Source organism: Dermacentor albipictus, chromosome 1 (assembly GCF_038994185.2).
Source record: "Dermacentor albipictus isolate Rhodes 1998 colony chromosome 1, USDA_Dalb.pri_finalv2, whole genome shotgun sequence".
Classification (NCBI taxonomy): Eukaryota; Metazoa; Arthropoda; class Arachnida; order Ixodida; family Ixodidae; genus Dermacentor; species Dermacentor albipictus.
The window spans coordinates 515,141,371-515,152,748 of record NC_091821.1 but is presented as its reverse complement, the minus strand read 5'-3'; the positions used below and the strand labels follow the sequence as shown (position 1 = coordinate 515,152,748).

The 11,378-nt window shown below is 46.4% G+C and overlaps 1 protein-coding gene across 4 annotated transcripts in view; it reads right to left on the bottom strand.

Moving 5' to 3' along the window:
- Positions 1-7,014, bottom strand: part of LOC135905979 (dual oxidase maturation factor 1-like) — a 248,988-nt gene extending 241,974 nt beyond the window's left edge. For 3 of the 4 annotated variants that reach the window (XM_065437128.2, XM_065437127.2, XM_065437126.2), the window contains exon 1: positions 6,833-7,012. The gene's annotated coding sequence lies outside the window, so the exon portion shown is untranslated. Of the gene's footprint in view, positions 1-6,832 lie in introns of all 4 variants that reach the window. The other variant, XM_065437131.2, reaches the window with a different exon arrangement.
- Positions 7,015-11,378: the final 4,364 nt, after the last annotated feature.

The window sequence follows — 11,378 nt, the reverse complement described above, 5'->3', positions numbered from 1 at the left end:
CTACCACGTCAGGCTTGCTCCTACAACCAGACGGCCACAACAGCTGTCCGCCAGCACGGAAGCAGCCACAGGGGCAAGTCTGGGCCAAGCTACCCAAGACCTGGTCGAACCGCGAAGATCAACACGCGTTAGACACCCTGTCGCACGTTATGGCATTGATGACTAACCAGACATTTTGGAATTGTGTAACGAATCTTAGGAGAACGGAGTGTTGTATACTGATATCACGTGTCACACTGACACTGCATTTTGTACTGCTTATCATGCCACGCAAGCAGCAGTCGGCGGATCACATGTTCATCACCCTATAAAAGGGCACTGCATCGGTAAACGTTGTCTGTTTCACCCTGGCGTCCGGCTGATACACAAGACTCTCGGCAACATTTAAACTGAACACGAAGCTCTAATATCTTGGTTACTGATTAATGTAAGACTTGCGTTACTACGTTCAAGGCACTGTTGAAAATTCAGAATCAAGCTTTTCTCCCTTGGCCTTCGTCATAGGCCCAGTGTTAGAGTCAATGTCTCCGCAACCTAATAAAAGGTGCCAAACAGACACAGCGATCCCAGGAGCACGCTGGGAAAACTATGAGTGAGGATCACTGGAAAGTCTTAGAAGTGAAGGTCAACGGCGAATATCTCAGGAATCTCCGGTTTGCAGGTGGCATTGTCAGCTCACCAAGACCGGGGACGAATTAAAACAAATCTGTGAGGACATTAACAAAGTGTAAAAGTGGGGTAGAAGATTATATGCAGAATACAAAGATATTGTTCACTAGGCTGGCAAGGGAACAATAGTTCACGATCACCTCCCAGCCTCTAAAGTCGCTAAAGGAGAGCGTTTAGCTTCGTCAATTACTCACAGGAAACCCTGATCACGAGAAAGACATTTACACAAGAATAAAAATGGGTTGAATTCCATATCGCAGGCATTGCCAGATCATGACTTGGAACTTACCGCTATCACTGAAAAGAAAGGTGTTCAATCACTGCATACTACATGTAATAACATATGGGGTACAAAGTTGGAGGCTGACAAAGAAGCGCGAGAACAAATTAGGAACCCTACGAAGAGCGATGGAACGCAAAATGTTAGGCGTAACGTTAAGAGGCAGGAAGAGAGCGGTGTGGATCACAGAGAAAACGGGGATAGCTGATATTCTAATTGACAATAAGCTAAAAAATGGAGCTGAGCAGACCATGTAACGCGTAGGGTAGATAACCGGTGAACCATTAGAGTTACAGCGCAGTCGAGGACGGGTGTGGTGATGACATTAGGAAATTTGCAGGCGCAAGTTAGAATCAGTTGGCGCAGGACATTGGTAATTGGAGATTGCAGGCCTTCGTCTTGAGTGGCCATGAAAATTATTTGATGATGAAGATAATTTATTGGAACGAATGCTGTTCTATATGTTGTATGCATGATTCCAAAGAATGTGTGCACTTTTTGTTTTACTTTGTTGAGTGCTTGAAGCCTGTCTCACCGCCGTGGCGGCTCGGTCCCGTATCGCACTACCTCCGGGACCGGTACACATTTTGCCCACGGTCGGCCACACAAAAGAGCCGAGCAACGAGAGGCTAAAAGCTCCGTTGTAAAACATGCGAAGTGGTCTCTTGCATTGTAAAACATTGTGGTCTCTTTATTTGCGCTGCTTTACTATCCCATGAATGCTTAATGTAGAGATGTAAGCACGAAGTCGCGGGATCGCCCCGCCCCGTCCACGGCGGCCGCATTTCGATGGGGGGCGAAATGGGAAAATACCCGTGTACTTAGATTTAGGGGCACGTTAAAAAAGTCCGGGTGGTCCAAGTGATACCGGATACCCCCACTGGGGCGTGCCTCATAATGAGATTGTGGTTCTGGCACATAAAGAAATGATCGGGCGTGTACTTTGGTAGTGGCATTTTGTCTATGCGCATGCGTTGTTCTTGCAGATGACTTCTGCACGAAAAAATTACGTGCACGACACCGTACAAGCTTTCGCAAGAGGTCTTTAGGTTAAAGAGTATGCAAAAACTCCACTAGAATTGCTTAAGTATGCAGAAGCATACCCCAAATTCCAGTTGGGCCAGCCCTAATCTTCAAGCTGGTCCAACCCCAAATTTCAAGCTCGTCCCTCACAAGTTTAACTTGGCCCACCCTCGAATTTATGTAGGCCCACCGTCAAATTTCAAGTTGGCCAACTCCAATATTTCAGTTGCCCCAATCCTACTGTAGGCTTCCCCGTGCATAGTCTATGGAGCCCTATGTATCCCGGAATACTCATAGGCCTACGGGTATGCATAAATCAGATCAAATGGGTATTGTCTCTGACCATTTTTTTTGTTTCAATGGTTCCTTATTCCTTATCAAGCTAGCAATCAACTACACTTACACAATATATCGAATAAATGCCTTTATTTCGCAAATTACGCATTTCTGTGCACATACATAGCATAGCAATTTTCGCGCAACGAAGAGATTTTGCTGGGGCATTCGCCGAAGACTGCGAAGAATGCTAGTAGTACAGCTACACCAGGCAATGGGGAAACGAAAGAATAGGCACGCCTAGCTAGAACCGGCAAGTGTGCTTTCTGCTGGCGCAGAATATGACAATTGTGATCAGATTTGTAGCATCTGACCGTGAAACGCAAGCCGGCATGCGTATGCACCCCGTACGACGCCAGCCCTCGGGTACCATGCAGCACTGTTCATTCGATGCGGGTTTCGATAACGAAGATTCCTGATCCACCAGTTTGGCTGGTCTTGCCGAGCAGAAAACTTGGTTCTCTGGTTACGCAGCAAGATATTTTTTGTATGCCTTTTAGAAAAACAGATTTCCGGCGTAACTTTGCTGCAGCTCAAGTGCCCACTGAAACCATGTATACACGGGCCGTTAAAACAGGCATCACGTTCAGTTTAAATCGAATGTCTGTCGAATGGTGAAGAAGAATGACACGTGTTGGCTTAAAATCATAAATGCCAGCTGCCATTCACGGCTTTTATTAAATGAAGGGGTTTATTGATTAAAAGCACCGTACTGTGAGTTTAGTTGCAGGGAGGAAGGATTCAAACTTGATGCAGTAACGAAATTCCTGTACATCAGGTGTTGTCTACGTGCTCTTTAAGTAGAATTGAGCGCCTTGATTCAAGTAAGTTTCTTTTTCCCGTTCAGACTAGTATCGAAACATATTCAAGTGAGGAATAACAAGGTGCGTGCGGCGTGTGCTGGAAGAGCTCTCGCTGAGAAAAGTGCAATCATCGATTCTCATAACTGTAGCGTGGACATGGTCTTGAGCCAAGCCAAGTCGATGCAGAAGCGCTGCTCTCGAGTGCTTGTAGACGATCGCGAAGACTGCGAAGCTGTCAATGACACGCTTATTTGTGCGAACAAGAGAAATTGCGATTGTCGCCCATGTAGCAGAAAGGCGGCGTGGTAATGCCGCACAAATGTCTTCAAACCTTGTGTTCGGACAAAAGGCAATGCGAGAGGCTTTCACAAAGAAAGAAAATAAAAAAAAACATTGTTCGTGCGATTTTTTCAGACATGGCCGTGTCCTCTTGTTGTAGTATGCAGAAAAATACAACAGAAAGAGCAGGCATTGAGCGACCTTGAGGAATGTCATCGAGCAACGCATTTATGAAAAGGACCTTTCAATAAATAAACAAAAATTGCCGGGCCGCTACATCAATTCAAAGAACACTGCCTGCATCTTACCGATTTTATCCGCAAGGCATTGAAAGAGATATGACAGTAAAAAATTCAACACTTAACCGGACCGGTTCCTAGCCACAAGGGTACTTATATTAGAAAGTGCCACCCAAGTAACAATATCGAACAATTTCGTGTAGTGTAATCAGCGAGGCCTGCCTAGAGCAAATCAAGGAAGTTCTGCTTAATGTGTGTTCGGATATAACCAAAAGCAAAACTAGAAAACCTGACGAGCAAATCTGTGGCTTTCACGTGCGCAATAAATTTGAAGACTGGACGTCCGCTATGCCATCAAAGGCGTAATGGTTTAGGACCACATATTAGCAATACGAGGTCTATGAAATGACGCCAGAATAAATTTTTGATAAACATATATACACATCCTGTGCTAGCGTAACGTCGCTGCATACGGAAGATATGAAAAAAAAAGAGGGATTGACACGCATGTGAAAGAAACAACGTTTCGTGAATAATGTATCACTCACTGGTGGTCCGATGCCGGCAGGTTGCGTCCTTCCCAAGCGTCCCATATTGGCTCAGCGTTTGGCCAGGAGCGCGCTTGCACGCATTACACGATTGTCACTGTTTAGGTTACTTACCCGGCATTGCAGTTTATATCGTGTTTTTTTTAAGATTCTCACTCTGGCCGTCTCTCGAATCAAAAGAAAAATTTGAAAAACTGGTTGCCATCGAAGCTAGGCACAGCTGCTGGGCACAAGACAGAAGGAGAGACGACGGTACAACGGCAGAAACTTGTACGCAGGGATGCAGGGGGTCACAGCACACACATATGCAAGCAGTCCGACGACTTTTGCGGTACAGCTGGGGCATGAAAGAAGGTGTTTCTGGCTGGAGTTATTCCTTTCGCCTCCCAAAGCGCATGAGCCAGCAGCAGCCATCTTCTATGTATTTCCGAGTAGAATATCCACGCTCTTCTCTTTTCGCTACTTATACTGGAGACATGCTAGCCGACCACCATCAATTCCTGTAGTTCCAGTTTACGGAATGAAAAAGGTGCTCGCGTGCACGGGCATGTTGGAAACCATATGGCAGGAGCAGGACGCTCGTTCGGAATGAGATGTGATCTGGCCGTCGAACTTGCCTGGAGAAGGGTAAATGCGCCAGAACTTCCAGATGCGCGCGGTTGCTCTCGAACCGAAGGCGAAAAGACATTTCTGTTTGTGAAATATATTTATGTTAGCACACGTTGCAGAAAAATTTGTGCACGACAGTACTAGAATCACAATCTAGGTTTTGGTTATTTTGTATATACAGCCCGAATATTTTTGTACTCGTGAAATATTAACTAGGATACGCAGTGCGACTTTCTAAACTGATGAAAAGTGTGGTCCCAGTGGACAGACCTCGTAGACAGCCGCTGGTTTACCGATGCCGGCTCTCCTGCAGCGTTTGCGAAGTGTCTCACTACTTGTGTGTTCAAATCAATCGCATCATTTTATTATTTACGCGGCTCTTGCACATTCATCAGATGGCGGGGATCTTGCTTAATCACCGGCGTTCTTGCTTTACTGTGACTTGGCGTATTTTCTGTAAGCTAGCCACACACATCTGCAGAGAAGTGCTCTGCGGATCTTATAGGAAGAGGGGTGACAACTGTACATGCAAACCTTTGGTGGCTTTGTGTGCTAAATATTGTAGTTATCTCCAAAAAAATTATGATGGCGGCATGAAAATACGAGCGATGTGCCTATAGTGACGTATTCGTCTAGTGCAAATGTTTATCGTATCTGTGCACAGCTCGCTTTCAGTTGAGGTTGAGCATATTGTAGTGTATTTTGTCACACGTCGCGCTTGTCCTAACATGCCATAATACTCAATGCGTTCCTGAGCGGTAAAGTTTCGCAGCTTCCGTTTGGGGCGTTGTGTTTGTCGGACGGGTTCGCAATTTTGCGTCCTGCTAGTCTTCGTGTCGTCTTGACCACCCGCCTCGCTTCAAGTGATGATGGCTTCCTGGACTTGCCGCTTTATTGTTCTGTCAACAAAAGCTGCCGAGCGTTTGCTCAAAGGACAACATAACTGTGACCGATGCCAGACCAAACTGTAGCTCAAAATGACGTTCCATAAAGCAGAGGACAGGGATATTTGCACACAGCACGAAGGCGCAAATGTAAACGTTTACCATTTGAAAACGATGACCTCGCTACAAGATGACCATGTCTAGCCGAGTCAAGTGGTGACGCAGTCACTCCTCCGGCGACAGCCACTTCGGGGCGCTGGCGTGAGGCCAGAGAAAAGCAGCGCCGTCGGCTCACCCAGTTATCGCCAGGAGGGCTGCGGAACGGGTCGCGCGAAGGCTATCCGCCAAAGTCACGGAGACGTCGGCAGAACGATCGCGCTCACGGCCGTGCGCTCGGCGAACGGGCGGCTCGCGAACGCATTCCTGTCCTGCCTGCTGAGCGGCTTACGGAAACACAAATCCTTCGCTTGTCCACCACCGGCGTCGCGAATGCTTAACGTCGTCGCAAGAGAGAAACAGAGCGGGCATGATGCACGCCGCTAAGTTATTGACAGAGAGTGAAGCTTTCGCGACCGTGGTGGCTTTCGCGTTAGCTACTGTGCGCATTCTCTGGCGCGATAACATCAACCACAGCCTTCAAAATATATCTTTTTCCTAATGCGGGACGCATGAATTTCGCACCGGAACTGATAGATTCCAATGCGTGTATGTGTCTGGAATCGTGAGAAAGCACAACGATAAAACAACACGCAACTATTGCACCACTTCTCGCGATGTAAACAAAGTGTGGAACATTATTCTCTGCTAATTAGATAGGTGAACTGCGTCCTCTAAGTTCATGAAAATTTTAATGAACCAGCTACGTCGAGAAGTGCAGAAGACATTCCTTTCATTAAACTGCCAGCAAATATGGATAGAAATATTCAAAGTCGTCAGCACTGTAAATATGTAAAAAGAAAGAATGTAGTGAAATCGCATCCATGGATTATTGCTAGCAAGTCGTGTTTGCGCTTCCTGCAAAGATATGAACTTGTAGACCATAGTGTGTTTACGACCTTCGGTCTAGTGAGCTCAGCGTTGGCGCAGCAGAGCGACACGTCGGTCCTGGCACGAGGCGTTACGAAGCAAAACCCGGAGTGAAGTCGGCTCGGCATGCACTTACCGACCAGGAGAGTGTTGGACGAGCGAAATCCGCACTGTCCTGGCGACGCGCACGGCGAGATGCACAAAAGCGGGTATCCCTCCTCACAGGCACGTAGATTAGCGGCGCACGGCGGCAGCACACACGCCTGACTGCCTCACACAGCCGTCGCCATTTCGCTTTCGTTGCACAGCAACCGGAATCGCGCGCACCTGGGAGCGCTGCCCACGGGGCGGCGCGCCAATCGGCGGCTCGGAAATCCCCGCCGCGCACACTCGAGGCGGCGCGGGTTTCTCCCTGGCTTCCGGCTGACACCGGCCTTGAACCTGACCGGTGGCCGTCTCGGCGCTGGCGGAAGAAAGTGTTGTGTGTGGTCGCTGTGGGTGAGGGAAAAACAGGATCTGGGCGGCGGGAGAACAAACTGTTTGCGAGACGGCGGGGTCAAGGGGCGCGCGCCGCCATCAAGAAGCACGTGGCCTTGGGCTCGGCACTTGGGAGGGAAAACGGGCGCTTTCACCACGCAAAGCGCCCCTCGGCGCTCTTTAGAACTTGCACCCGCAATCGGTTTGTCACAGCACGGTACGCTCCAGCGTGCAGTCTGCCTGGTAACCGAGCTGTCCGAGAGCGGGAGGGAGCTAATAGGCTCGGCTGGGAGTGCCGCACGGAGACGGCTTGCTGACTCGACTTCGCTTCTGTACAAGGATCGGACAACCAGTGTGAAGTAGCGCGTGCTGTGAGTTTTAAGACTGAATGAGAATAATAATTTGCGCTACATACATGAACAATAAAAACAATATATGGGGTAAACGTGTCAAAGCAAGATCCGAAACCGGAGCTAAGAAATGAAAATTATCACTGGATATAGACTATGGTTAGTGGTAGTGCAATGTGTAATCAGAGAATTAGAATCATGTTTTATCTAGTTACATAGGTGTAAGCATAAATTATAATACACAAGCTGGTGGCAAAGCAGAAGGCTCAAGGAGACCTCCATTTACTTAGTAACACACACAAAAATGATTAGTTTGCATGCTTGGGAAGACAAAAAATAAACGTTAATGAATGATACAAGATAGTACTGACAATACAAAAATCATATCACAAAGTATTACTCATAAGACATGAATGATAACATGAACTAACAGAGACTGTCTTACATAGAAATCATACAATAATAGAACAGGAGTATCTTTTGGTTTGATGCAACGTAGAACTAGCTTTGGTTTGATCTAACGTAGATCTAAGAATGTCCTGGATATGTACCTAATGAGATAAGAAATAAGGAATGTGTTGTGTATACTGAAACTATGCATTATAAGAGTTTTTTTTTTCCAATTGCAAGTAGTGAACACAAGTGTTTGAGGTAAATTGCGAGGTGATTCCGAAATGATGTGCTGGAAAAGTAGGCTGTCTGTCATAGTTTGTGTGCAATAAAGGCAAAATAAGTTATGATTATGAATCTAGTTGCTTCGAAGCGGAGCTGCGCCAAATATGCCAAATGGGATAATGTCTTTAAGCGACTGAAACAAGACGATCACAAGTATGAATTGATGTAATTTACGAATTGCTAATTTGTCGTATACAGAAGCAGTTGAAAGGTGCGGCTACGAAAATGAGTACATGCGTGAATCTGGATGTCTTGATTTTGTGTTTGCTGCATTTTGTTTATATTGTAGGTTAAGTGCTACACCATGTAGTAATGCAGTTCGTGACCTTGAATATAATAGTACCATGTGTAACGCTGAAGAATTAAAACATCGTGGTCTGCTAGAGCAATAGTTTTACTCTATAAGCTGATTAACACAACGAGATAGCGGCATGCAAAGCGCATCATAACATAAATAAAGATAGAGTGTGACTCCGAAAAGTGCACTTGGTATAAAGTGCATAAATGAAGGGACATTGGATATCAACTGGCCACATTTGTGAGAGATAATAAAGGGCAGAGTGGAATAACACCAGTGAGGTTATGGACCGACACGCTCGTGTAAGGAGAGCAAATGTAATTGTGACGAGAGCAGCAAGTAAATGCCTGACTGGGATGGTATCCCAATGTATGCGTTGTTTCCGGCGAAACAACATGAATTAGAACCGGCTACTCCATAAACCAACAGCTGTACAATGTCACACTACGTATCAAGCAAGGCGGTTCACTCCGACTTTCTCGTCGCTGGAAAAATTATGCAAGCAGTTTTTCTCCCTCTAGCAAAATTGTCCTTTGATCAGGCAAAGAGTGAGAACAATGCTTCAGAAGTATTGCCCTGCTACATAGTGTAAAAAGGAGCCGCTACTGAACATGACAAATTCCTCTACAGAAGAGTGTAGTCTTTTTTTTGAAGATCAATGGGTACTTCTCTCGTAGGACAACTGGCACACTCCAAAAAAATGTCTCTAAAATGGACGTTTTACATGTTACTTTCCTTCATACAGAAAAATGTCAGTGCCTTGCCACTCTGTGAAGAAGGATGACCAACGATGCTGTGTATGGGCGCCCCTTAATGGCAAACAGAACCTCCGCCACAGGTCGGCTCGGCATTGCACTATCTTCGGAATCAGCCCACGTATGGGCCGGCAGTGCTTAACGCCCGCTTCACCTCTGCCGTAGGTCGGGCGGGTATGGCATCACCTTCGGGATCGGCCCCCGTATCGGGAGTGCTTAACGCCTGCCTCACTTCCGCCGCCAGTGAGCCCGGCATTGCACTATATTCGGGATCACCCCACGTGTTAGGAGTGCTAACCACCTGCTTCACCTCCGCTGCGGATCGGGCCGGTATGGTATTATGTTGGGGATCGGCCCACGTATTGGGAGTGCTAAACGCTTGCCTCACTTCCGCCGCCAGGGAGTCCGGCATTGCACTATCTTCGGGATCGCCCCACGTGTTAAGAGTGCTGACCACCTGCTTCACCTCCGCCATGGGTTGGGCCGGTATGGTATTACGTCTGGTATCGGCCCACGTGTGGCGAGTGCTTAACGCCCACTTCCCCTCCGCCGCCAGTGAGACCGGCATTGCATTATCTTCGCGATCGGCCCTCGTGTGAGCAGTGCTCAACGCCTGCTTCATCTCCGCCCTAGGTCGGCCCGGCATTGCACTATCTTCGGAATGACTCCACGCATTTATGTATTTATTTATTTAATTTTTTTTGTCATGCCCTCAGGGTAATTACGGCATTATAGAGGGGAGTGGTTGCAAGCAAAACGGGTAAATTCAACAAAGAGGAGTTAGTAGTGCAGAAAATTATATATATATATATATATATATATATATATATATATATATATATATATATATATATATATATATATATATATATATATATATATATACAACATTATTTAGCAAATGGCACCTAGATATACGATGTTGGCTATGGCGTTAGTGAGTACAGATTGAACAATGTGAAGAAAAAGGTTCCTAGTTATACTGTGCTAGCTATGGCATTCTTGAATAACTGGTGATCTGCGAAGGTGGCCATCAAAGCGGGAAGGTGATTCCACTCATTGGAAGTGTGTAATATAAATGACTACAACAAAGCGTGGGGTCTGCATAATGAGATGCCGACCTTATGAATGTGATCTAGGCTGGGCGCGATACATGCAGAGGCGGAGAAATGAGTTCGTTGCGTAGCAGCGGGTGATGAAATTATTTATGAAAAATGCACAAAAGGAACATTTAGACATGATGAAGAGGACGGTAAGTTAAGGCTAGATATCATGGCACTGATCCTCGCGGTTCTATTATAGTTAGAAAGAATAAAACGATTAGAGTTATTCTGAACCATTTCCGGTGAGTGCGTTACATTTATTTGACCTAGGGAGTTACGCAGGATGCGCCGAATTTAGCGAAACTCGGGATCTTCAGGAGCTCTGGCGACACCCTAAGATGAAAGCACAAATGGTACGGAGACAGTTTACCTTTCCACAAGCCTCCGTTTTCATTGCTTTATCTAGATTCACTCTGGGTGGCTATCATTCCTTGGGCGTTGCCTTCTGGGCGGTCGACAAACTGGGGCTCACCTGATCATACCGTCGGTGCATGGTCGTGCCTTCTTTCACTTGTTTTTCGTTCCACCGAGTGCATTACATGCACAAGCGAGTTGTAAAGCAAATGCATTTAGTACCATATTATTAGTTAGTTTAACATGGTTTAAAATCATTTTAAAGCTTAGAAGATGTACACTGAATGTGTATTCGACTAATTTGTAATTTTGTACGCTTCGTATTATACCACGAGGGAACGCTGTGGTGGCGCCGTAACATCCATTCACCGGGTGAGCACGGCGGCTAAACATCGAAGAGGACAAGCGTAAACAAACTCGTACAACGAGCTTGCAGTGCGCAACGTAGTGATCAGGCTATTTATTGGCTATTTAGATCAGGCCACTATTTATTGGATAGTTCTGTTCCTCCGTGAGGAATCTTTCCGTGCACCCCGTAAGACTGTCAATAGCTTCGGCGATATTACAGATCGCAACGCGCACCTACTGTTCACAGCGTAATGATGAAGAAACAACCTGTCCGGTGCTGCTTCCGTGAGTGCTCTGAGTTCCTCCACTCCGCGTTACTGCT